This window comes from Trachypithecus francoisi, unplaced genomic scaffold (genome assembly GCF_009764315.1).
Source record: "Trachypithecus francoisi isolate TF-2019V2 unplaced genomic scaffold, Tfra_2.0 Lachesis_group3, whole genome shotgun sequence".
Lineage (NCBI taxonomy): Eukaryota > Metazoa > Chordata > Mammalia > Primates > Cercopithecidae > Trachypithecus > Trachypithecus francoisi.
This window is the reverse complement of record NW_022681468.1, coordinates 160554847-160581458: the sequence shown is the minus strand read 5'-3', so window position 1 is coordinate 160581458 and position 26612 is coordinate 160554847. Positions and strand designations below refer to the sequence as shown.

The 26612-nt window shown below is 52.5% G+C and overlaps 1 protein-coding gene across 4 annotated transcripts in view; it reads left to right on the top strand.

Annotated features, from left to right (window-relative positions):
- Positions 1-1320: 1320 nt before the first annotated feature.
- The window catches only part of APBA2 (amyloid beta precursor protein binding family A member 2), a 234260-nt gene continuing 208968 nt past the window's right edge, over positions 1321-26612 (top strand). For 2 of the 4 annotated variants that reach the window (XM_033190745.1, XM_033190741.1), the window contains exon 1: positions 3211-3266. The gene's annotated coding sequence lies outside the window, so the exon portion shown is untranslated. Of the gene's footprint in view, positions 1574-3210; positions 3267-26612 lie in introns of those variants that run through there. The other 2 variants (XM_033190742.1, XM_033190746.1) reach the window with 2 other exon arrangements.

The window sequence follows — 26612 nt, the reverse complement described above, 5'->3', positions numbered from 1 at the left end:
ATCTGAGTGGGGAGGGGCACAGGTCAGGAACCTTGCTGGCCTGCCCTGGCCTTTGTCCCTTTGGCCCTGTGGCTACAAAGCTCCCCTACCAGGTGCAGCCCCCACTGGCGACTCTGGCCCTGGGGGCCTGTGAATGTTTGGTGGGGCCAGGGTGTGGAGAGGCCAAGTTCACACTGTATCTAACCCTAGACCATCTCAGGATTCAGCTTCCCCCGGCCCCTTCTCCTCAGGGTCTCAGCTCTGGCCCTCAGGGCAGCAGGAAGATGCGCTCTCCTCACCCCCCAGTCCCCCTGCCGTTCTGTGCCCCCCCCCCCCACTTCAGAACTTTCCATGCCACAGCTTCGCCTAGTCCAGCCACAGGAGAAAAGAAAACGAGGGCAAATCACCACGATTTGGGGGTGGGAGGCACCTGAGCCCTCGCTCTGCCCAGACAAGGCATCCTGTGCCTGTCCCACGGCTTATCACATCTGCCTCGGACTCAATGAAAGAGCGAGGGCCGAAGGTGACACCGGAGTCTCCAGCATGACCTTCGAGGGGCTCCAGGGGATTTCTCAAGCAGTGGGGCGGGGGGGGGGCGGGGAGACTGGCTCCCCTGGGGATGCATGTGAGTGTCTGGGAGTGTGTGCTCCCCAGGGCCCCGCGGAGGTCAGGGTCCTCTCCATTTAGGACAGCAAGGAGAGAAAGGCCTGGAGTAAGGCCCTGGGGCTGGGGGCTAAAGCAGCACAGAGTATCAGAAACGGGGTGCTGGGATGGTTACCGGGGACCGCCAGGGAAGACTTGGAGTCCAGCATGCGCCTAAGGGAGCTGCGGTGGAGAGGCAGCAGGGGGCCTCCCCTGCCAGATGGGGCTTTCGGAGGCCGCGATCCCCGAGGGTTCTTCGCTCTAGGGTCCCCTATTACAGCTGCGCGGCGCGGCGCGGCGCGGCGGCCCGGGCAGGGTGCGGAGCCTCGCGTTCACCGGCTCTACCTGCGGGACCAGATCCCTGCAGCTCCCCAGCCAGCAGGGCCAGGGCACGCCCGGGAATCTGTGTGCTCCCCAGGACCCGGGGCGTTCGGGGCGCCGCGCCTTCCAGCGCCTGGGTTCCAGCCCCGGTCCCGGACACCGGCCCGGCGGGACCCAGGTTCCGAGTGCACCCTCCTGCCCTGCCGACTGCCCCAGCGCCGGGGTCAGGGGGCGCAGGGCCTCGCGCACGCCCGGCACGGACGCATCTTTGTCTTCCCTCTCTTCCCGGCGCGCGATCTAGCCGGGAATCGTTTTCCGACCCCGGTGTGCCCAGCGGGGGTGAGGCGGAAGCGGCCGGGGCCGGGGCGCGAGCCCGGCAGCCGCAGGCCGGTGCGGGATGCGCCCCGCAGCCGCGCCGCGTGCGCCCGGCAGAGGCGGCCCTGCGTGCCGTACGCTGCGTCCGGGGCGCGCCCGCCGCTACTCGGGAAGCTATTCAGCTTCCCGGGCTCATTAGCAGTCGCGGTGTGCGGCTCGGCGCGGGCTCACAAAGAGCTCGGCCTCGCGGAGTGAGCCGGCGGCGGCGGCGGGGCGGGGACGGCGGCGTACCGGGGCAGCCCAGCGTCCTGGCCAGGTAAGCTGGGGAACCTGGGCTGCCTGACTCGCCGGCGGCGGCAGCCTGGGGCCGCCCGGGGCGCCGCGAGAACCCGGACGCGTGGGGGGCGGCGCGGAGGTTGCGGCCCGAGCGCTCCCGAGCGCTGCCCTCCGGACTCGGCGTGGCTGCGGGGCGGCCGCCGAGGGGATCTGGGGGTACAGCCCGGCGGCCCCACTCCTCTCTGTCCGGCCCCTTCCCCCTCCCACGACGGGAGGGCGGGAGGGCGGGGCGGGGACCAGGCGGCGGCTCTCGCATCTCTGGCAGGGGGCACCGCGGCAAGGGGCCACCCGGCGCGGGCAAGAGGCGCTGTGTGGTGGTGCTGTCCGCTCGGGTTCTGCCGGGCTGGCCGGGCCGCTTGGCACCGGCATCAAGTCCCCGTACCGGGCGGCAACTACTGAGTTTGGGGTCGCCTCTGGGTTCGCTGCCCTCGGAAAACCCAAGCCCAGATCTTCGTCCCCTTCCCTTTCCCTTTATAATAAGGCCCAGAGGGATAAACTTATAAATTAAAAACCTCACACCCCGTTGCCCCTGGGCTGCAGGTGCCCGGTTGGGGGCACGGCGCGGACCTGCCCCTTGGCCTGGCCCCTTCCCCATGGCAGGCACTGCCTGGCAAGGCTGCTGGCGGGAGATTTGGCTGCAGATGGTGAAGGAGAACATCGAGGCCCCTGGTTCCCAAGCAGGGAGGGCTCCATGGGCCGGGCGGTGGGCCTCGGTGTGCCCAGGCGGGGAGGGGGCGAACTTCCTTTCGCCAGCGCCTGCCAAGGACCCCCGTGGAGAGCAGAGCCTTAGAGGGGCCTGCTGATCTTAACTTCGTATTTACTGGCAGAAGGAAGGCTTAATTTTTCAGATCTATTCAGATAGGACCTGGCAGGCACCAGACGTAAATCTGTGGTTGAGTGCAGTCAGCTCCTAAATGGGCATGTGGAGGGTGAGGCACCCCAAACTCGACATCTTGCGTCTGGCACTGTTTTTGGGCTAAACTGCCTCTGGCCTCTTCAGCCTCCTGTGCCTCTTTCTGCTTTTGTTTGTTTCTGTTTTCCTTCCTCTTTGAGAAAGGACGGTGGTTTTAGAAATAATGAGGGAGAGCTTTGCAGATTGAAGTGGGACAAGTTTTCTTGAGGTGCATGTTGGCAGGTGCCAGGAGCCTGCAGGCGGCGTTTTCTCAGGCCTCTGGGTCAGGGTCCCTCCAGTGAGGTGAGGCAGGGGTTTCTCCCTTCCCGGAGGTGTGGCCACTATGCCGAGGACAGGATCTCCGTTTCCGAGTCTGGGGCATCCAGGATGCGCTGCCCTCTGCGCTGATTCCTGGGTGACCATGGGAGGTGCTCCCCTCTGCAGCTTGGGGTGGAGGGAGTCTCCTGAGCTTAGGATTTGCGGGACAGGAGGGCCAGGGTGACATGGACCTGGAACGCTGGGATGCCGGGCAGTGTCCAGGGCGTGAGTGGATGAAGCTGGAGCTTGCGGCTGTGTGCTGGCAGCCCTCCCTCGGTGGACTCTAGCAGCATTGGCAGGGGGGCCCTTGGAGTGGGCTCCATGGCTGGGCTGGGGGGTGATGGCACTAGCGACGGGGCACTGAGTCTTCCCTCTCATTTGTTAGGAAGTGCGGATTGTGCTCCTCCTCACTGTCTCCTGGCCTCATGGGATTCGAGAAGCTGCAGGCTGAGTCCCACGGTCTGTGAGTGTGTGTGGGCAGGAGAGTTGGGCGGGCGCTGGAAGGAGGTGAAACTGGTGACCGTCAGCTCCTCATTCTCTTCCACCTTGCGTGTTTTCTCTGACACCCCAGACCCAAGCTGTGGCCTGCTAGTTAACTTGTTTACATAACCTTCTTAAGTAGTTCTAACCTTTTTTTTTTTCCCCAACAAAATGTTAGTTTTACAGGCATAATTGGTGGGGATGGATTGTGAAATGGAGGTGCATAAATACCTAGTTTGCCAATTGAGCTAAGAAATACTGGATAAAAATAAGAGATAATTGTAAAAGACACTGATCACACCCCTGGAAGCTGAGAGGGGTGATGAGACACCTTGATTTTTCTAGACAAAACTGAAGAAGTCAGAGGAAAAACAGTTGATGCTGAGGTTGGCATCAATCTGGGCTTTGTTTGGATTGGGCCGTGGCAGCGGCGGTGAGGGCTGTTGTTGGGGAGAGTGGGGGTTTGAGCCTGGCTGCAGAGATCCCCTCCAGGCCTCAGCTTCTCTCCGGCGCTCCTCGCTGTCCTCTGCCACGCATACCTTCCCTGGTGACTTGACAGGTGTGGGCCTCAGGTGACACCATGGTCTGAAGTCTTGGAGAAACCTTTACTATCCAGGGGAGAAGAGGACTGGCGGTCGGTGGGCATCGAGACCCTGCACACATCACTGGGTGGCTTGACTGGCTTTGGCAGAGATCACATGCCCTGCCTCGCAGCCTGGTCCTTAGAGAAACAGAGAGAGTGGAGAGAGCTCTGGGCCTGGGTGGCGGCCCTGGCTGCACCACTCACAGGCTGTGTGCCCTCCCCGCACAGTCTCAGTTCCTCACCCTTGCCAGGTGGCCGTCAGGACTGGGGACGTGGAGGCACAGGTAGGGTGTAAGGTAACCACTAACGACCAGGCAGGTCTCCCCAGTGTAGGTGAAGTTTGAGACGGTTGCTCACCCGGAGGCAGCCTGTGTGCCCGGCGGGGGTTGGAGGTGCTCATTGTTCGCTTGGATGGTGGTTGGGCCGAGCGCCCACAGGGAGGCTTCTCTGGCTCCTTCCTTTCCCAGAGCTCCTCCCCACCCCCCTGCCGCCCACCGCCTGGGTTGAGTCCAGCTCGTGTCTCAGAGCAGCCTGCTGGTACAGGCTGAGTCAGCTGTCGTGGGCACCATCTTTTCTCGCCTCTCCTGAAGCCAATCCTCCCCTCTCTCCCTGTCCAGACACTCAGGGGAGCCCCAGGAGGTTGGTGACCTCAAGATCATGCAGCCAGGCTCTCTCTGTGGAACCCTACATACTGGTGGGGTGTGATTGCTGTGTGCATTATGATTTCTGTGCTGGCTGTGAGGTTTCCCAGGTTGGGCTGTGGGGTACCCCTGACTCTGCAAGTTGGCTCTGGCCAGGTGTGTCACCATTGTCCAGGCCTTCAGTGTCTTTCCAGTGCTTCCTCCACATCCATGTTACTTGGCTGGATTTTCTCAAGTTCCCCTGCTTGCTCCCAAGAATGGCCCCTCCAGGCTGCCCTGGCTCCAGGCAGACAGGCTCATTGCCTAGATCTGCTCTGGGTTGTCCCCACCCCATCCCCACCTGTCATCTTGGCCCATGTCCATCCTGGAGATCCCAAATGAATGTGGGCTCTTTCCCGCTTATCCCTTGGTCCTCAGATTTGCCAGGCCACTCTTGACTCCAGGCCTTTGCACTTGCTGTTCCCACCCCTTTTGCATGAGCCACCCCCAGATGCCCACCTGGCCGGCTCCCTCACCGACTGCCTGTTCCCTGATAGCCCTACATAAATCAGCGTTACTTCCCCTTCTCTTGTGAACCTTGCTTTGTGTTTCTCCTTAGTACTCACCAGTCGTGTGTTATTTATATTCTTGCTTGTTTATTGTCAGTGTCTTACCACTCAAATGTAAAAGACTTTGTTCACCTCTGGATCCCCAGTAGCTAGAATAGTGCCTGGCACACACAGCCTTAGTGCTATGCTTGGATGAGCGAGTGAATGAGACATGGGAGCATTAGTCTCCTTGCATCACATGTCCTGCTCCCTGCGCCTCCTTTCCCCGAGTCCCAGAGCTGGAACCTAGCTGTGTTCACATTTGGATCCCCCTAGAATGTAGCACAGACCCTCACTTAGTGGACAGTCAGGAAAGAGCTGCAGAATTGTACAGGGCAACGTCAGTTTCACATAGGCCAGAGGAGAACTTGGTTGGGAAGGTAACCAGCCCAAAGAGTGAGCTTTCTGATTCTGCACTAGGATTCCTTTTTGGATTTTCGGTTGTTTGGGTTCTCTGCACCCAGGCGGTCCCTGCTGCCAGAGTCAGCTCTGCATCTCCCTGCAGTCACCTCGGATGTGGATGCACTTTGGAAGGAGGCACCCCCACACCCAGATTCCCTTCCCGCTCCATCTGGATCTTTCCAAACTTGTCTTATATCTAATGTCAGACTCTGTCCCAGGGCTCTCAGCCACTCTGCTTTCCCTTCCAGAAGCCTCCGCCTGCCTGACTGTCTCCTGCCTATGTCCTGGCCTGGTTAGAGGAGATGCTTTAGTTTTATGAGAAAGGGACTGGGAGGTTGGAAAAGAGGATGGAATTTGGAGTAACAAGAGCTCAGTTCCAGCCTGGCCCTGCCACTAATCCCTGGGGCCCAAGGCCTGTCACCTGGCTTGAGAGTCTTTCTCAGCACCTGTAATACACGCATGAGGCCTCTTGCCTGCAGTTGTTTTCAGGCACAAACGTGATGTGATATTCAACCGATGCAAGATATTTTATGACAGCAAGGGCTCTGTGGTGTGGCCACGTGGCTTCGGGCCTGTGCGGCTTCTCTTACTGTCCTGAGAGTTTTAAGGGTCAGGTTTGTGAGTTACAGCTACTGTGTAGTGAGAGAATGCAGAGGAGGCACGTCATAAACTCTAAGGGCTGTTTTAACCTAAGGTGCTACGTCTGTTGCTTTGTGTTTCAAGGATCAAAATTAAGAGAAAAAAATATGGAGTTGAACTTCCTGCGTTGAGTGACTGTGAAAATATTCTCATCTCTAGTTTTCTGGAAACAGAAGCACCCCAACATTTGAAGATGGTTTTGATGGCGAAACCCCTGGAAAGAAACACACGTCACCGGGCAATTCTGTGTGTTGAGTTCCACCCTCTTTGTTTGTCATTTTAAATAATTTCCCATCAAATCTGGAAAGCAGGTCTTGTTTTAACTTTGAAACGAGGAGGCTGGGGACAGGTAGCTGAGCTGTGGGTTGCCTAAGAGCACTCTGCTGTGGCGGGGCAGTGCTGGCCGTTGAGCCTGAGCTGGAGATAGCGTGAGGCCCGTGTTTTCTCCCTGTTTCCTGCTGGGGCCCATTTTGTATCAGATTTGTTTTAATGGGGTGGGCATGACTAGGACTTATGACCACTGGTGGGCACGTACAGGGCTAATTTTCAACACGTGCCGAGAGACTGATGGCTGGCATCGGAGAGTCATGGAAATGCCACAGATGACGTGGGCTCTTCACAGGGATGGGCAGAGGGTCTGGGAGCTTGCCCTCCAGGAACATGGCTGACATGGTTGGTGGGACACTAAGGTGTTTTCCATTTTGCATTTGAAGCCAACATGGATTCTTAGCACTTCTTGTCCCTAGAATCAACTGTACAGAGAGACGCTTGATTCTGAAATTCTCAGGCAAAGACAGTTCTGGGGAAACCCTAATTAGTAAATAGTGAGTCGGAGAACGCTTGACATTTAGCATTTTCAGTTGCGATATATATGTACAGTCATGCATCACGTGACAATGTTTTGGTTAATGATAGCATATATGACAGAGGTCCCATAAGATTATTATGGAGCTGAAAAATTTCTATTGTCTAGTGACATTGTCGTAAAGTTGTAGTGCAGTTACTTTATTTAAAAAAAATTTAATGTAGCCTAAGTGTACAATATTTATGAAGTCTACGCTAGTGTACAGATGGACTCACCCAGAGAAATTTCCAGTCTTGCAAGCTCCATTCGTAGTAAGTGCCCTAGATGGGGTACTGTGTTTTATCATTTTTTTTTTTTTTTTGATACGGAATCTTGCTCTGTCACCCAGGCTGGAGTGCAGTGGCGTGATCTCGGCTCACTGCAAGCTCTGCCTCATGGGTTGACGCCATTCTCCTGCTTCAGCCTCCCGAGTAGCTGGAACTACAGGTGCCCACCACCACGCCTGGGTAATGTTTTGTATTTTTAGTGGAGACGGGGTTTAACTGTATTAGCCAGGATGGTCTCGACCCTCTGACCTCATGATCCACCCACCTTGGCCTCCTGAAGTGTTGGGATTACAGGCGTGAGCCACTGTGCCCAGCCCCTGTGTTTTATCTTTTATACCATATTTTTACTGAGCCTTTTGTATGTTTAGATACATACTTACCATTGGGTTACAGTTGCCCACAGTATTCAGCATGATAACATGCTGCCAGGTGTGTAGCCGATAGCCCAGGTGTGGAGTAGGTTTGTATAAAGTATGCTCTGTGATATTTGCACAATGATGAAATTTCCTAATGACAAATTTCTCAGAACACATCCCTGTCATTAAGCGATGCGTAACTGTGAGTATGTGCGTTTGTGTGTGTGTGTGTGTGTATATGTGTGTATAGATATATAATTTTTTTTTTATTTGGTTGGTTTTACATTTCCGGAATTCACTCTCCAGCAGGGCAGCTCTAAATAGGAATTGCTCTGAACGGTTGCATTGTTAATTTAATAAAAGAAGTACAGTTTATGGTTTCCCACAGTTGGTTTGATTGTCAACTGTCTTGGAAAAATCCATTGTTTCAAAAACAGGAAAACCACTAATTGAGTGAACGGGTGCATTTAGAGATGATGGATTTTTCAGGTCTCTCTGGAAGCAAGTGTGTGCATTGTGCAAATAAAACACAGTTTCTGTTTCTCAGTCTTTTGGTGTAATAAGTGAGCCATGTACTCTAGCATCTGTCTGTATTATCTGGAGCTGGTGGCAGCTGTCACGGGTGTGGTGCAGGGGGGCCAGGCCTGTGTTAGGGATTGGAAGCTCTGGGAAGCCAGGCTCTGCCTCCACGCGTGAGCCAGCTGTACAGCGTCACTGCTCAGAGTTTATCTTGACTCATCCCAAGAAGGCACGTGGAGATCTGTGTCTTCTTCCTCACCAGCCACTGAATTACTGTGGATGGAAGAGATGAGATGTGTGCAACTGTTCTGCTACAGTAAAGCACTTAGTCAGTGCAGTCACCAGGGTTAGGGTGTGTGTGTGTTTTACCAACTTGCCTGCTGGGTTTCAGATACCTGGCACTACCTCCAGCCTCTAACTGATTCTGGCTAGTACGCGTGAAAGCTGTCAGCTGAGTGATGAATGGACCGATTTTGGCCACAGGTGCCTTCTCTTCCCACCTGGCCTGACTGCTAGATTCTGAGCCCCTGAGGCAGGACTGAGGGGATCACATTGATGGCTGATTCTCTCTGGAATGGCATTGGGTGAAGTTGAGGTTTTCCTGACCCACAGGCCCTACTAGAAGTGCTTTTCTTTTGTGCATGTATTGTGAAGATTCTGCCTGTGAACTTTCTCTACCCTTCGAGTCCTAAGGTTCAGGTACCTGGAAAGGAGCATGTCATCGTTTTGCAGGTTGGCTGTGCGGTTGTTGGGGAGGACGTCTTTGTGCTATCTTGGGTTGGAAGCTTTGAGGGCAGAAGCCCCTCCAGACCAAGCACTCCTGATTGTGTCTTTCCCTTGGGCTTTTACACATTTCAGCTTCTAAATTAATTGCATTTTGTTAAGTAATGGTTTTCTTCTTGATCACAGGCGGGCCTGTACTTAATCAGCACTGAGGACTGGCGCTACTTCAGTTGATTTGATACACCCAGAGGCAGCCTCACCTCCAACTTGTCTTGACTTTGTTTGGGGAGCTGCCGTGGGGGACCCCTGGACTGGCAGCATTCCCACCCCTCACTTTGGCAGCCCTGCAAACTCCTTGTATGTGTTGCTCCCTTTATCCGTCACATAGGATGGCTTAATCTAATAGTGGAAACAAAGGGGTGCGGGACACTAACGTGGTAGGTCTCACCTTGCTCACCTTTCACTCTCAGTCCTTTGACACTCAGGGACTCTGCAGTGGTAGAACCGGGGGCAGGTACCCTTCTCTTTTCTTGTCCCCGGGTCCCTTTGCCTGGAGCTTTGTTCATCCATCCACCCATCCACTCAGTAGGTATTTTCCATTTACTGTATTCCAGCTTTCTTGTTCCCAGTTTAGAGCTTGGTGGGATCGGGAGAGAGGGCATGGTGGGGGCTGCTGGAGAATGTGCAGTGGTGTCGGGCCCCCATTCTGGCTCTGGGTCCAAGTCCCTCCTAGAGAGGCCCAGTCTGGCGGATGTGAGAGCCCCACGGTAAGTTGGGGTAGATCATGGACCCCATGCTATAAAAGTGGGCGGATTTGTCCCTTCAGAGCTCAGGGCTGAAGATCCCTCCAGGCAGAAGGGCGAGCCTGGAGTGGGGCATCCTGGGCACAGGGAGGACCAAGTTTTTGGCAGGAGGACTGTGTGGTTTGTGTAGGTCAGAGCTGGAGATGGGGGTTGGAGGGCAGTTCGTGACGATTAGGAGCTTGGTGGCCCTAGAGAGTCCTTGCTGTGGGTTGGGAGCGAAGCAGATGGGCCAGTAACAATGCATAGTTTACCAAGCGAACTCTGGGAGAGTGATTTCTGCAGCTGGCTTCCCTGGCGGACAGGTCAGAGCGTGGGAGAATGACACGGTCAGGGGCGTGTTCAGGGGTGCATCTAGAGGTGAGGGGAGGGTGCAGGGAGGTGCGGGTGGAAGATGCATGGCATGGGGTGGGGAGGGACTCGGTGAGGATGCAGGAGGGTGGCGGGGGCAGGTGTCTGGCTGAGGCAGCTCCTGCGTCACTGAGGGGCTCGGGAACCCGCTCCCTACTGCGTTCTGTAGGAGGCGGCGGCTGCTGCCAAGTCCCAGCCTTACTAGTGCGGATGTTTAATTTTACCCTTTAGAGATTTACAGGAATTCTGGATTAACTTGCCCCTGTTCTTCTACAAGAATGACAAAATCCACGACAAACCATTCATCACATTATTAATTTGCTCACCCAGCCTTAACCTGTGCAGCTCTGCCGACTTACCCTGGGCACACAGGGAGGCCTGGGTCCCACAGGCAGCTCCAGTGTGAAGGGGTGTGGGTGGCAGTGCAGGTGTCGCCTCCCTGCTGCTGGACCCCCGTGGCTGGCCTCGGCCGACTGGACACGCAGGCTGTCCTTAAGGGCCTCCCAGTGGCTTTCTGACCCTGTGTCAGGAGAGGGGACTGCAGAGGACTTGGGAAAGGGAGCAGGAGCAGCAGCGCTACAGGGTGATGGGCTCCAGAGGCCTCTGCTGCAGGTGCAATCTGGGGAGACATTTGGGTGCCTCCTGTCCGTGGCCTCAATATGCCAGGGTGCCTGCAGATTGGGCCCTCTTCCCCTTTCGGATGGAGGGAGCTGTTCATCCTCTGGCTGCTGGGTCAGAAGTATCTCTTACCTGCTGATGTCAAGCGCCAGAGGTCCCTGTTTCATGGGTCAGTTGCTGTATGTTTTGGAGCTGCATTCAGTCTGTTTTTCTCACTGGCGTGGCGTGGAGGTGTGGGACAGTATCCCCCGCTGTGGGGCCCATGTCCGCCTCATTACCCCTGTCTGCTGGGGCTGCGCTGGTCACTGGCTGAGGCTGCCTTTGTTACTCCACGCGCGGTAAGTGGGAAGGCCTGCTACTTGTTAGGCTCCTTAGAAATCTGATTTGAAGGCTGGGCGTGGTGGTTCATGAGGTAATCCCAGCAGTTTGGGAGGCTGAGGAGGGAGGCTCGCTTAAGCCCAGGAGTTTGAGACCAGCCTGGGTAACATAAGGAGACCCCATCTCTACAAAAAATAGAAAAGTTAGCCGGATGTGGTGGCTCACGCGTGTGGTCCTAGCTACTCGGGAGGCTGAGGTGGGAGGATCGCTTAAGCCCAGGAGGTTGAGGCTGCAGTGAGCTGTGATCGTGCCACTCTATTGCAACCTGGGTGACAGTGAGAACCTGTCTCAAAAAAAAAAAAAAAATCTGATTTGAAGGAGAGAGCTCTATTTGATGCGGGGGTTGGGGGTGGAGAGCACCTCTGTGAGTAGACCTTTCTATCATCTTGATGGTTTTAATGAGATATCTAATATTATGCTAGTATTTCACGTCAACCGATGTTCCAAACCTACCTACCTACCTCCTACCTTCCTTCCTTCCTTCCTTCCTTCCTTCCTTCTTTCCTTCCTTTCTCTGTCTCTCTCTCCTTCCTCCCCTCCCTCCCTCCCTCCCTCCCTCCCTTCCTTCCTTCCTTTCTTTCTTCTTGATAGAGTCTTGCTCTGTCACCCAGGCTGGAGTGCAGTGGCATGATCTCAGCTCGCTGCAAGCTCTGCCTCCTGGGTTCACACCATTCTCCTGCCTCAGCCTCCCCAGCAGCTGGGACTACAGGCACCCACCACCACGCCCGGCTAAATTTTTGTATTTTTAGTAGAGACGGGGGGTTTCACCATGTTAGCCAGGATGGTCTCGATCTCCTGACCTTGTGATCTGCCTGCCGTGGCCTCCCAAAGTGCTGGGATTACAGGCGTGAACCACTGTGCCCGGCTTCCTTTATTGTGATATAGAGAAACCAAACTCTGGTGTATTTAATACATTGTATTTCACAGCAGGGATCACTGCCTCGCTCGCCTATCATGGTGTGGGGGCAGTGCCTGATTCTGGAGATGGCTGTCATTGTGCTGAGTGGATCAGCAGTGGCTGCTCCCAAAAAGTCCGATAAAACCCACCTGTATTTGTAGAAATCCAGATAGAGTTTACTTTCCAGTGGCCACCGTTTTAAGTACAATTAGATTTAGTTTCAAGGAAGTAACTGGAGATCTAATACATTAATTTGAGACTGATTTTTGTCCCACCCATCCAGTCCCTGACAGTGGTCCCCAGACTCTCCATCATGTTCATTATTGGAACCTTCCAGGCTAACACAGGCTTAGAGTCCATTATGGGGTGTTCAAGGTCCAGAATTCATGTCACCTGATTGCTTGGACACAACTGGACCTCACATCTCCGGCCCTGACACCAGAAACTAGGCCTCCATCTGCCAGTATCTCAGTGGAATCTATTTTAACAAATGACTCATCTTAAAATAATGCACTACGTAATCAACAAGAAAAGGAGAGAACACCCAGTAGGAAAACGGCAAAAGACACGTTACGTGTGCGTGCACACGCGTGCACACACACACACACACACGCGCACACACACACACACACGCACACGCACGCACGCACGCACGCACGCACACACGCACACATGCACGCACACATGCACGCACACGCGCGCACGCACGCACGCACACACGCACACGCACACACGCACACACACACACACACACACACACACACGTCCACTAAAGAGATGAAAAAGTACTCCACTCCATTAGTCATCAGGGAGATGCAAAATGAGTTGTAAATGGGACACCATTCCACACCCACCAGAATGGCTAACATCAAGAGAGCAGAAAAAGCTGGGTACAGTGGCTCATGCTTGTAATCCCCGCACTTTGGGAGCTGAGGCGGCTGGATCACCTGAGGTCAGGAGTTTGAGACCAGCCTGACCAACATGGTGAAACCCTTTCTCTACTAAAAATACAAAAAAAATTAGCTGGGCATGGTGGTGGGTGCCTGTAATCCCAGCTACTTGGGAGGCTGATGTGGGAGAATTGCCTGAACCCGGGAGGTGGAGTATGCCGTGAGCCAAGATCGCACCACTGCACTCCAGCCTGGGCGATAGAGTGAGACTCCATCTCAAAAAAGAAAAAGCAGAAAATAGTAGGTGTCGGTGAGGATGTGAGACAAATGGACCTCTGATTGCTGGTCAGAGGAGACATCCGTACAACTGCTTTGGGAAGCTTTTTTGTAGAATTAACTAAAGCTAAGCTTACAAATACTCTGTGACCAGCAGTCTCAATCCGAAGGAAATGGAGTAAAATGGACATGTGAGCATTAGTGGCCTTCAAATGACAGCAGGTTCTAATCCCTGAAACTGGTGAATGTTACTTTATATGATAGTGGTTTTGCAGATGTGTTTAAGGATTTTGAAATGAAGAGATTGTCTTGAATTATCTGGGTGGGCCCTAAATGCCATCCTCAAGGATCGTATAAGAGAGAGGCAGACAGAGATGTGGCCAAAGAGGCAGAAATTGGAGTGATGCGGCCACAGCTCAGGGAACGCCGGCAGCTAGGAGAAACTGTACAGGGCCAAGGAAAGGATTCTCCCCTAGTGCTTCTGGAGGGAATGTGGCTCTGCCAACAGCTTGATTTCAGCCCAGTGAAACTGCTTGCAGACTTCTAGCCTCCAGAACTGTGAGAGAAGAAGTGTGTTTTCAGCCACCCAGTTTTGTGGTCATTTGTCACAGCAGCCGTTGGAAACGGATACAGCCATCAAGAGACACATGAAAGTGTCCATAGCAGTGCGATGGTAACTGCCAAAGTGCAAATAAACCAGATGGCCATCCGCAGCAGAATGGATCCGTACCCCGAGCATCTTCTCACCAGGCACACTGTACGGCAGGCCGAGAATGAACAAGCACTCTGCGAGAGTGTGCCAGCTGTGCGGACGGGGCTGGCCGCGTGACGTTGAGCAAAAAACCCCAGATGCTAGAGTGCATACTGCGTGATTCTGTGTCTAGGAAGGGCAACAGGCAACCGGCTTGTGTGGAAGTCAGGTTGCCCTCGGGAGATGGTACTTAGAGGAAGCCTAGCGGGAGGGGAGCGCAGCTTTCGGAGGTGCTGATAATGTCCCCTTTCTCTGTCTTGGTTTGCATAGGAAGGTTCCGTTTATACTATGGAAATTTTGTGTGTATATATATTGTGTGTGTGTGTATATATATATATATATATTTCAAGAAAAGTATAAAAACAGAGCAGTTCATCACTTTGGAGTTTTCAGGGTGAAAGTTGAATGGAGTGAGTCATGGCTTCTTTTACTGCTAGAACAATACTATCAAAATCGAGATTATACTTAATGTGAGATAATTAGATTTTGCCATTACAACAAATGCTTCTAAATATTTAGATGCACATGACGTTTTCTAAGTGAGATCAGGGTATGTAAACCCGCGTAGGACACTAAGATCTATATAGATTTCATTGGTGTGGATAAGTTATCTGCAGGAAATGTATTTTTATTTCTGCATATAAAAGAAGCTGTGTTTTTAAAGAAAACTAGACACAAGTAACCCAAATGTTTAAGTATCAAATATTATGTGGTTGCAGTTGAGTGGGAAACCGAAGAGCTTTCAGAAGCGCAGTCGCGGGGAGATGCTGCGCGTGGAAAACTCCTCGGGGCAGCCCCATATCCTCGCAGCCTGGAAGTCGTGGGTGGAGGTTCTATGGCACCACCTGGCCGCCTGCCTCCCCAGGCAAGGGCCCAACCCCTCACGTCCCCAGAGGTGCCCTCTCTCCCTTGCCCACATCTCTCCCTGGCCTGCCTTCCCTGCCTCTTCCACCTCTGAACTTCTCATCTCTCTGGACTCTACTTTGCCCCTTCCTGGTTGCCCCCAGAGCTCTCACTCTGGCTGTGAGCCCACCAGGATAGGGCCACGTCGCTGAATTCAGAGGAGAGAGACTCTTTGTCCGACGACTGTTGACCTCGTAACCACTCAGCTTCGTGGGCCACAGTGTGGTTGAGTGAGCACAGCCATGGCATGGGTTCACCTGAGGCTTTGTGGAAGCCATGAGCACGGCTGTGGTGTGGCTTCACCTAAGGCTTCATGGAAGCCATTTTGCATTGCGGCCGGTTGGAGGCCTGCACATGCTCTGGGCGTCGTGTGTGCCTGGCCTTGCTCTGTACAGCTCATCTGTACATGTGAGTTCACTTCCTCCTCAGCCTCCTACGGAGGCCCTGGGAGACTTTGGGCTGGACACGCGTGCAGGCCTGGTCACGGCATTCCTGCAATTGTGCTCTCTGTGGACTGTTTCCGATTCGTAGAGCAAAGGGTGTAGAAATGCAGAATGAGCATGTAGAGACCTTCATGGTTGCCTCTGTGTGTTGGATTGGATAATAAAGTGAGGAATGTCTTTAAAAAAATTCGTTTAGGTACTAATTCAGTTTTATTTTATTTTGCAAAAGTAGAGATCTGTAATATACTGGGAAAAAACCAGTCTTTCCCCCTAGATGGTTTGCGACCCAGTGGTGTGAAGTGTGAGAGTGTGTTGGGAGAGGCGAGGAGGAGGCAGGGCAGGGGTGGAGGGTCAGAGAGTGGGAGGTGAGGGACCCCTGGGGGAGAGGACCTCAGTGTTGTGTCAGTCCCTTTAGAAAGGCCCACTGCCCTGCCCCTGGCTGGGGCTGAGCCCTGGATCCCAGCACCTGGCACAGCACCTAGAACTCGGTAGCTACTCCAAGTGAGGAGTTGGAGCCCCAGACAGGTGGACTGGGCTGTGGTCACGGGTGGCAGAAGCAGAGCCTTTGTTGACATCAGACCTTGACCCTGTGCCCTGTAGGTCCTCCCAACCCTCCTTCCCGGCCTCTCCCCGCCGGCCCCAGGCTTCTTTGGGCTCATTTGAACAGCCTGGCAGTGTGGCTGCGTGGGAATGGGTGGCAGATGCTGTTCTCCCCAGTGCTAATCACTAATGCTGGGCACCGTGCATCAGCGTTGTGGTGACGGCAGCACTGGGTGGATCTTCAGGGAATGTCTCTTGTGCCCTCTCAGGGGCTCTGAGGGTCCCACATGACAGAGACCAGCATCCACTGCCCTGGCCACTCATTCGGGTCACTTTATGCTTGGTGACACCTTGTTGTTGCTCAAACTGAAGCCTCTCTGTGGCTTTGTCATCTTCTCTCCAGCCACGGGAGCTGTCCTGACAGACTCTCCCTGTCACCTTGGCATTTTACTACTGCGGTGTGTTTGGTGACATTTGTAAATGTGATGATTTTTTTTTTTTTTGCTGTGCCCTTTGTTGCTGTGGCTGCTTCTACAAACGTGAGGATGAGCCGTCGGGGGCTGCTTCCTGGCGTTTTGAGCCCTTTCGCCTGGGCAGTGCCCCTGTGTGTCCTGTTTCCCTGTCAGGATGTCCTGTCCCATCTGCAGCCTGTTCACCCTGCAAGGACTTCTCTTGTGTGTCTCTGTCCTGGGGCTGACTGGCTGCCTGGCAGAGAGGCGGGCACTCACTCATTTGTACGCCCCCTCACCCAGGTCCTCCTTGTAATATGTATTGTAAATTGTATATTTACAACTTACCCTTGCCCACATACATGCGGCCCACTGCCCTGTCCCTGGCTGGGGCTGAGCCCTGGATCCCAGCACCTGGCACAGCACCTGTAACTCGGTAGCTACTCCAGGAAAGTGGTCAAATGGTTTCAACAGCTCCACACCCCATCCCATGTCAGAGAGACTGGAGTACCAAGCGCAGCGATGCTCCGGTGGTCATTCCCAGGGATGTGCATGAAGCAAGCTGGTGTCATGTGATGCAGTCACTCGAGGACCTCAGAGAGATTTTGTGTCTCCAGCCATACTGCAGGCACACTTGACTCTGTCCTGGTGCTTGGGTAGCACAATGGCTTCATCAGCCATCACCGTGGCCTGAGGATCTGAAAGGGTGTCTGAGGAGTGGGCCTGGTGGTGCTGTCCCCACCTCCAGACCCCACCCAGCTCTGGGATTTGGGGTTGTCTGAACTGTGCCCCACCCTCCCAGATCCAGTGGGAGCCAGCCTGGCACGACACGACCCTGTGGCTTGGGCCAGGCTCTCTCCGTGGTCTCCTGGCTGGCATTTGCACTGTGGAAAGCCCCTCTCCCTGCGGGCCTGTCCTTGCCTTCAGCACAGCTGGGATTTGGGGTGGGTTTTCTGTATGTGGTGGTGTGTGTGGTTCAGAAGCACAGTCGCATGACTTCTCTGTGCCCTGGACATTTTCCAGCTGCATCTCCCGCGTTTGTGTTTGGGGGGTGGCACTTTGTTTATTATACCTGGGGAAGGGTTGAGTGGTCCTGGATGCAGCCCCTTCTGATCTCCCTGTACCGTGGCCACACCCCTGACTGTTTTTGCCCTGGGTGATTGATGTGGGAGCTGGACTGTGGCCAGAGAGTCTCCCTGCCCATGTTGGCCTGCGGACTGCTGCCTGGCCACCCTGCGGGATTGGGGACGTCTCAGGAGTGAGCGTTCCAGTGTTTGCAGTGCCGAGGGCATCATGCTGGGTTCTGGCACACACACAAACCAGCATCGGGAAGCCTGGACCCTGCCCTCAGGGAGCTTTTGGGGTGTGTGTGTGTGTGTGTGTGTGTGTGTGTGTGTGTGTTGGGGGTCTGCGGTGGGGGAGGGGAAGAATAAAGGGCCAGATGGGGCTCCAGCAACGTGTGGCAACAGGAGGGAAGATTCAGACCTGAGTGAAGCGGGCATCAGAGATGGGGGGTCTTAAAAACCCAAGGTAAAGGGGGGTGCACTTCCATCCTCACTCCTCCAATGTGGGCTGCACCCAGTGACCTCCGTCCATGGAGCGCAGTGCAGAAAGAGGTAGCAGAAACCCGACACACACTGCCTCAGCCTGGGGCCACAGTTGGCGCCAACAGCAAGTCCTGTGGGTAGCATGTGCCCTGGGTGACGTGGGGGAGAAGGGCACTTTCCCTCTGTACCCATCGTCCCCCAAATCCATTGCCACTACATCATTAGGAGGAAAACTCCAGACAAGTTCCGGTAGAGGGGCATTCTACAAAATACCATGCCAGTGCTCTACAAAATATCAAGTCCGTCAAAACTAAGGACACTCTGAGATGCTGTCACAGCCAAGAGGAGGCCCTCTTCCCCTTCCAGGTGGAGGGAGCCTGAGGAGAGGCAGCAGCCGAGCATGATGTGCTGTCCTGCAGGGGGTCCTGGAGCAGAAAGAGGGCGCTAGGGCGAAACTGTGGAAATCCCAGGGAAGTACGGACTTGAGTTAATAATAATGCATCGAGATTCATTAATTCTGATTAATAGACTGTGCTGATGTGTGCCGATGTTAATAATCGTGGAAGATGGCTGTAGGTATATGAGAACTCTGTGGAGTCTGCTCAGTTTTTCTCTAAGCCTAGAACTGTTCTAAAAATGAAGTCTAGGCCGGGCGCGGTGGCTCAAGCCTGTAATCCCAGCACTTTGGGAGGCCGAGACGGGCGGATCACGAGGTCAGGAGATCGAGACCATCCTGGCTAACACTGTGAAACCCCGTCTCTACTAAAAAATAGAAAAAAATAGCCGGGCGAGGTGGCGGGCGCCTGTAGTCCCAGCTACTCGGGAGGTTGAGGCAGGAGAATGGCGGTAAACCCGGGAGGCGGAGCTTGCAGTGAGCTGAGATCCGGCCACTGCACTCCAGGCCGGGCGACAGAGCGAGACTCCGTCTCAAAAAAAAAAAAAAAAAAAAAAAAAAAAAAAATGAAGTCTATAAAAGATTGTTGGAAGGCAGATTGTGTCCCTCCACCATGTTCCCGGTGGTGGGGCCTTGGCTCCAAACCTCACTGTTCTCCCATCTGTCTCAGGACCCTCAGCTTTGTCATCCTTTTTGGTCCATCTTTACTGTTCCCGTGAAAACTGGGGGGCAAGCTCGTGTTAGTATATAGAATATGTACGTTTTAGTGCCCCAAGTTTCTTGGTGCTTGAAAATGACTGGTTTCTCAGATACAGCCTGCCTGGGTGCTGGGGGCCATCCCTGGGAGAGAGAGAAGCCCAGTGACTTGAGCATGGAAGATTTTGCAAACAAAACATCAAAGCCTGATTTGCTGACGTCCTATGGCCCAGCTCACTTTCTGGGGTGCTGGCCAGGTTCTATGGTCTGATGACACCGGCAGCAGTGTCCCTGGCCTCTGGCTTTCTGTTATGTTCACTAGAAAAGGCGAATATGTCCTGTGATGCTCGATCCCCTGGTCAGCCCCTTGGGCTCACTTACAGTCAGTGACAGAGACCATGTTTTTTTGCGGGGACGACATTGGTTACGATAGACCATAGTGACCAAAGCTGTTGTAAGTGCTGTTGACCGTCTAGTGAGGAGGCAAAAGAGAGCCAACATCTTCATGAACTGGGCTGGCACCTGAGCATTTATGGCCACAGTATAGCTGAGTAGCTGGTCGATCCACTTTGTTCCTGCAGAAAGGGGGGCCTGCTGGGGACACAGAAAACCAGCCCTGGCCACTGAGTTGGCCATTTCAGCTTCAACTTACTTGAGGGTCAGTGCCTGTGTTTGTGGTGGAGGCCCAGGATGAAATGAAAGAGAGTCCAGGGAGGGTAGAGCTGCTGTCCCGTAAGTGGGCGGGGACCCTGTGGTCTCGTGGAGTCAGCAGGGACAGCTGCGGTTCAGTGGAGAGTCAGAGGGGCCTTCCTGAGACCCCACGGGCTCCCTGCAGTCTGGTTTGCTGCTGGCAATGACATCCACTTTGCAAGCTGACGTGAGTCATGACAGAGCCAGGACCTGGCCCAGGGGAGGGGCTGGGTGAGGGACAGGCAGTGCTGTGTGGTGGGCCGGTGGTGGGAAGGATCCTTCTGGAAGGCGGAAGACCTACACTGCCGAGGCCCTGGGCACGTCACAGCCTCCTCACTTGTCCCGGCGGAGGGACAAGGACAGGACAAGTCAGAGGAAGTGGTTCCTGTGGGTCTCACCACTCATCTGGATTTTGTGACAAAATTAGGTTGAACCATATGAAACTGTTATTTCTGTATGTCAAAAAGTGAATCCAATATAGGCAGCTTCATATGCCTCCACTCAGCAGTTTAGCATTGCAGCGACTTTTGGCAAGAGAGAACACTTTTATTTAAAAAACATTATTTTTAGTTATCACGTATGAATTCATTCATTGTATTGGAAAACAGAGATAGCAGAAAGCAAAAGGAAGAAGCTTTGAGATACCCGACTCCACCTGCCAGGGGCCCTCCTGTTATTCGCCCACGATTCCTCCCTGTGCCTGGGCACCCAGGCTGCCAACGTGCCTTCTCCGGGACGGTATATGAGGAGCTTTTTGCACAATCATGGACGCTTTCTTCCACACCCAGCCATACGAGTTTGTACTTTCTGGAGCTGGACCCCAGGGTTGGACATTGAATTTGTTTAGAATGTTTTTCTGCTATGAATGAATGAATGCTGTAATAAATATCCTTGTAGTTGTGTTTTTTGTTTTTTATTGGCAGATATTCATGATCCCTTATGATACATTTACAAGAGTAGAATGGCTGGGCAAAACGTTAAGGCTTTTTTGATTGACATCCGGAAAAGTTTTATTGCCCACTGACAGTGAGAGGGAGGGGTTGCCCTCCCCTCTTCCTTCCTTTTCCCTCTTCCCTTCCTCCTCACACCCATTTGATGGTACAACATTGAGCAGCATCCAGCAAACAGTGTTGGCAGCCCCCCTTGGTATCTGCAGCACGCAGACTCTCTGTGTCCAGCAAACAGCGTTGCAGCACCCCTCAGTGTCTGCAGCACGCAGACTCCCTGTGACCCAGTTTCCTAGGCTGGCTGATGGTGTTTGGAGAGGAAATCAAGAACGTATGGGGAAGCCGGTGGAGAATTTCAGGGACTTCCCATGACACACGAGGCAGTGGGAGTGGGGCTGGAGAGAGACTTAGTTATTCCAGGGAGAGAGGCCTTTTCTGATTGTCCCACTCAGCAGCACACTGAGGGGCTGGGCCATTGACCTGATGGGCTGGGGACCACAGCCCTGGCTCGTGTGCAGTTATTTCTTTTAAACATGTCTTATTTTGCGGTGATCTGGCAAGTAGGTTGAAACCAAGCCCTCCCTAGTTGCTCACCCGCCTGGGACTGCACAGGTGCCTGGGAGTCCGATGGCTGGCAGGCTGCCTTTTGAAGCTTGGCCTGGTGTCCCGGAGCTGTTGGTCGTCCTAGGAATCCAAGGAAAAGCTGCCAAATTCTGCGGCCACAGGAGGATCTTTGTCCTTCTTTTGCAGAAGCAGTAGGTGGATTTGCTCTGTTGAGCTGGGAGGAGGAATTTTTAGATTTCCTCTGGCTGAAGAGGTTAAAATGGAACCAACTACATCAATTCCCCAAAATTGGACTTTGAAGCAAGCTTTCAGAAAAACGGACTAGACTATTTTCTATGCGTAGAAGCAAATCCCTTGGGAACTTCTGGTGAATTTTAAGGTGCTTGTCTGTTTTGTTTCATTCTCCAATACTGAGAAGTCTTTGATAACTAGAAGCTGCCTGGGTAGATTAAGGCCTGAGGGGCAGCACTCCCCAGCAGAGCTAATCATTAAAACCAATAGAGGCCGGGCGCGGTGGCTCAAGCCTGTAATCCCAGCACTTTGGGAGGCCGAGACGGGCGGATCACGAGGTCAGGAGATCAAGACCATCCTGGCGAACACGGTGAAACCCCGTCTCTACTAAAAAATACAAAAAACTAGCCGGGCGAGGTGGCGGGCGCCTGTAGTCCCAGCTACTCGGGAGGCTGAGGCAGGAGAATGGCGTAAACCCGGGAGGCGGAGCTTGCAGTGAGCTGAGATCCGGCCACTGCACTCCAGCCTGGGTGACAGAGCGAGACTCCGTCTCAAAAAAAAAAAAAAAAAAAAAAAACCAATAGATCTGCCATCTGTAGTTTCTGTTTTGCGTTTTGAGGTGGAGGTCTTGCTATGTTGTCTCTAGGCTGGACTTGAACTCCTGGGCTCAGGCAGTCCTCCCGCCTCAGTCTCCTGAGTAGCTGGGAGTAGAGATGCATACCACTGCATCTGGCTTGATATCTCTGTTTTAAAACATTTTGCCTTCTAGCAATTATCTTGTGTCTCTAGAGGAGAAAGGTGCCATTTTTCTGGCAGTGGAATTTGGGGTTGAGAAGGACCCTGGCTCCATCAGCGGGGGCTGGCGTCTAACATATGCTAGATCTTGAGATCCTTTAAATATTTTTTCTGATTGTGAGATTCAAACGTACTAATTATAAAGATTAGAACTTTACAGAAATGCATCATGTAGAATAGAAAGTGAAAGCTTCCCCCTCATTTCACCACTGCCCCATTCAGTGCCCGCAGAGATCATCAGTGTTCACAGCTGGGTGGCCATTCCTCCCATTTTCTTTTCTGTCTGTGGAAATAGTTTGTCTTTTAAATACATACATAGTTTAAAAGTATTTTTCAACAAAGTGAGATCCTATTGTAAATAAGATTTGCATCTTATTTGTAAATATGATCTTGATCCCCCCACCAGCTGTGTCTTAGAGATGGCCCCGTGCCCGTTGCGCAAGTGGCATTATTCTGACGCTTTCATAATACGTGACTGTTTACTTAGTGAGCTTTTGGGTTGTTCCATTTTTCACACTCACGGAGAATGCTGACATGTGGAGTCTCGTACATTAAACCCTTGCATCTGCATGGGGTTGTTTTCTTGGCATAGGTTCCTAGAAGTGGACTTGCTGGGCTGAATGGTTTGGGCATTCAGAGTGTCAACAGATATTGCCAAGTTGCTCTCTGGACAGGTGGTGACCATTTTAAATGATGCTGGTGTGTGGGGCAGCGGTGTCCCCACTGACACTCTCTGGACATCGACACTCTCTGGACATGATCAGTCTTTGTGGTTTCATTCAGTCATGGGGGTATCAAGTGATGGCTTATTTCATTTTGTATTTGTAAAAATTGTGAATGACAACAAGCTGTTTCTCCTGTGCTTGATACTAATTTGAATTTCTCCTTCTAATTATCTTTTTCATTCTTGCCTCTTTTCCTCTTGACTTTTGAAGGTTTTTTTTTTTGTTGATTTATAGGTGTTCTTGGTACATAGCATTATTCCTCATTTGCTGTATACATTGCAGATATTTTTTCTCAGATGCCACTTGTCCTGTGATTTTGTTTAAAGACATATTTGGCAATGCAAAAATTTGGAATTTTTACATTGTTATATCTATCAAAGTTACTTTTTTAATTACCCTGAATTTTGTATTTTACTTAGAGAAAGGGTTTCTCTACCCTAATGTATGTAACACCCTCCTGCATGTTCTGCTAATACTTGATAGTCCAGATTTTTTTACATTTACATCTCTTATTCAATCTAAAATGTATTTTAGATATGGTGTGAGTTGGGGATGTAGATTTCTTTGTAGGAGTATTCAATTTTCCAACTTAATTTCCTAGTCAGCCACTTTGACCTCTTTGTTTTGGCAGGTTTCTCATGGGTTAAGTTGCTGCTGTGTTCTGAGTGTTTCTCCTGTGTTTCTGGATTCTCCATTCTAATTTACTGCTTTATTCTTGTGCCACTATCCACCGTGCAAGTTACCGTGGCTTTTGGTAAGACTTTGTTTTCTTAAAGGGCCATTACCTCTTCATTCCTCTTCTTTTTTCATTTCCCCCAACCTTTTTCTATTATCCTTTGACTAGAATCCTCCTTTCAGCAGGAGCCAGGCAGAGCAGCTGTCCGTGGGCTCCCCTGTTGGCTGGGAATGTTGACCAGGATGTGGGAGGAATCAGGCGGGAGCCCCTGGCGGGATGGTCATTGTGGCGTCTCTGCACCTAAGTGATTTGTTTTCGCAGATATCAATGCTCAGGATTGATCAATCTCAGGATCAATGCTTGGGAAGGGTAGAGCTTGTGCCCCATCACAGATATGACTCTGCATCTGTGCCTCTCTGTCAGGCTGGCTCATAAAATGAATGGGCACCTGAGCCACTCCGTGTGGTGCTGAAAACCAGGAGCACTCAGGTGACCCTTTCAGCCGTAAAGTCTGCCTTTCCCCAGGGGCGTGGCCACCGATGGTGTGTTTTCTACTTGAACCAACTCTAAAGGGGCCTTCCCAAGTATCAGAAAGAAACTCAGGTTCTTGACATAGGCAGGGGGAACCCTTTCATTTCTAAAATCTGTTTAAAAACCTTAATGTTCTTTAAAAATCCACTTTACCTTTAGTGAAAATATCCTCTTATGCATTTGCAGTGACACCTCTGTCCTCTCTGAAGTACCCTGTGAGTGCAGACCTGTGCCTGTGACCTGGCTGGACCCTCGGGTTTTCCTGAGCCAGCCGTTGGCCCTGAGCTGCTTGTGCTGTAGACAGGGCAGTCCTCTGGGCCTGGATAAGAGGTTTTGCATGCTCCTCACAGTTCACAGCAAGCGTGGGCCGTCTTCCGTGACTCCTGCCTTGTCCTCCGTTAGTAAGTCATGCCCCTGTCACTCCCTGATGGAATCACTCCTCTGAAGTTATTTTATTTATTTGTTTATTTATGAGACGGAGTCTCGCTCTGTCGCCCAGGCTGGAGTGCAGTGGTGTGATCTCGGCTCACCGCAAGCTCCGCCTCCCGGGTTCACGCGATTCTCCTGCCTCAGCCTCCCAAGTAGCTGGAACTACAGGCGCCCGCCACAACGCCTGGCTAACTTTTTGTATTTTTAGTAGAGATGGGGTTTCACCGTGTTAGTTAGGATGGTCTCGAACTCCTTACCTCGTGATCTGCCCACCTCAGCCTCCCAAAGTGCTGGGATTACAGGCGTGAGCCACCGTGCCCGGCCCACTGAGATTATTGTTGATTTTACACTGAGGCTCCTGGTTACCCGATAGAGGAAACATTCTGGGAGAATCAGCTGGTGAGATGCCTGACCCCACTCTCCTGGCATCTGACATCAAGGATATCTTAATATTTTTAGTTTTAAAAAATTGTGATAAATACATATCACATGACATTTACCATCTGAAATACTTTTAAGTGTATGATTCTGTGGCATTAAATACACTCAGTGTTGTGCAACCATCACCATCATCCATCTCCAGAACTTCTTCATCTTGCGGTCTGAAACTCTGCGTCCATTAAACACTTCCCGCCTCTCCCGCCCCCGCTTCCGCCTCTCCCAGCCCCCAGCAGCCACCATTCTACTTTCTGTCTCTGTGAATTTGATGACTCCAGATGCCACATCTGAGTGGAATCATACAATCATTTGTCTTTTTGCAACTGGCTTCTTTCACTTTGCGTGAGGTCCTCAAGGCCCACCTGTGTTGTAACGTGTGTCAGAACTTCCTTCCTTCTTAGGGCTGCGTATTGCCCCCATTGTATGGATAGACCATGTTTGGTTTGCGGTTCATCCCTTGGACATCGAGAATATCTCACACAGTAGAAAGAATCCAAGATGCCAATGAGGACTTCATCTTGGTCGCCTCTGCAAGGGTTGGGTGGACAGGCGAAAGCTACCTGCTCATCCTGCATTGAGCTGGATGCTGGGCACAGGTGCTGGACACACAGGATGCAAACTGGAGCAGGAGCCAGTTCCTGCCCCCAAAGTGCAGCAGCGACATGCCACGTTACTACCAGCCTATCCGGGGCTTATACAGTTAAGAAAAGAGCTGGCCGGGCGCGGTGGCTCACGTCTGTAATCCCAGCACTTTGGGAGGCCTAGGTGGGCAGATCACGAGGTCAGGAGATCAAGACCATCCTGGCTAACACGGTGAAACCCCGTCTCTACTAAAAATGAAAAAAATTATAAGGGGCTGTTGGCGGGCGCCTGTAGTCTCAGCTACTCAGGAGGCTGAGGCAGGAGAATGGCGTGAACCTGGGAGGTGGAGCTTGCAGTGAGCCAAGATTGTGCCACTGCACTCCAGCCTGGGCGACAGAGCAAGACTCCGTCTTCAAAAAAAAGAAAAGAAAAGAGCCTGTATCCATCCTGAAGGCTGTGTGACCACAGGGCTTCTAAAGGATGCTTCTGTGTTCCCAGAATTAGGTGGGAGCTCCCGAAAGGCTCTCTTTTATCCCAGTGCTCTTGCTAAGAATGGAAAGCCCCTCTGCGTGACTGCAGTAGCTGGTGCGATCCTCTGGTCACTCGCACCAGAGTCTGGGAGGTCGTGGCTTGAAAAGCTCACCTCTCATAATGGGATGCCAATACATACTATCCGAAGCTGGTATACCCGGAAAGAGAGTTTAACATTCTTTAGAGAGGTGAAAAATCGCCACCAGTAGAATGAAAATCAGAAATAATGACAAGGATGGCCAGCGGAGTGGGGAAGTCCAGACTGGGGAATGGGATGTTTCATTATAAGGTCTTTCAGCATTTGTTTACTTTGGTCTGAGTGAAAGAATGGTCTCCTTTTTTTAGGGCCATGTACAGCAAAGGACTGACCATCTGTCAGACACACTGGTCAGTTCTGGCAAAGCAGGATTGGAGGTTTCTGTCCTCAGGTGGGTGGGCAGGGACGGCAGCTTGCCGAAGGTATCCAGCAGCGAAATGAGAAGTGCTCAGTGATTGGTGGGATCACGGTATCTAGCACAATGATTCCTGCCAAAATCTTAATGGTGTGCAATAAATGAAAATGCTTCCCCAGTCAGATGGGACTAGCATTTTTCAGCAACCTTCAAGGTCTTGTGTCACAGGAATGAAGATCCGAGTATTTCCCACCCATGGTGGGGTTGGTGAAGGAGTTTTCAG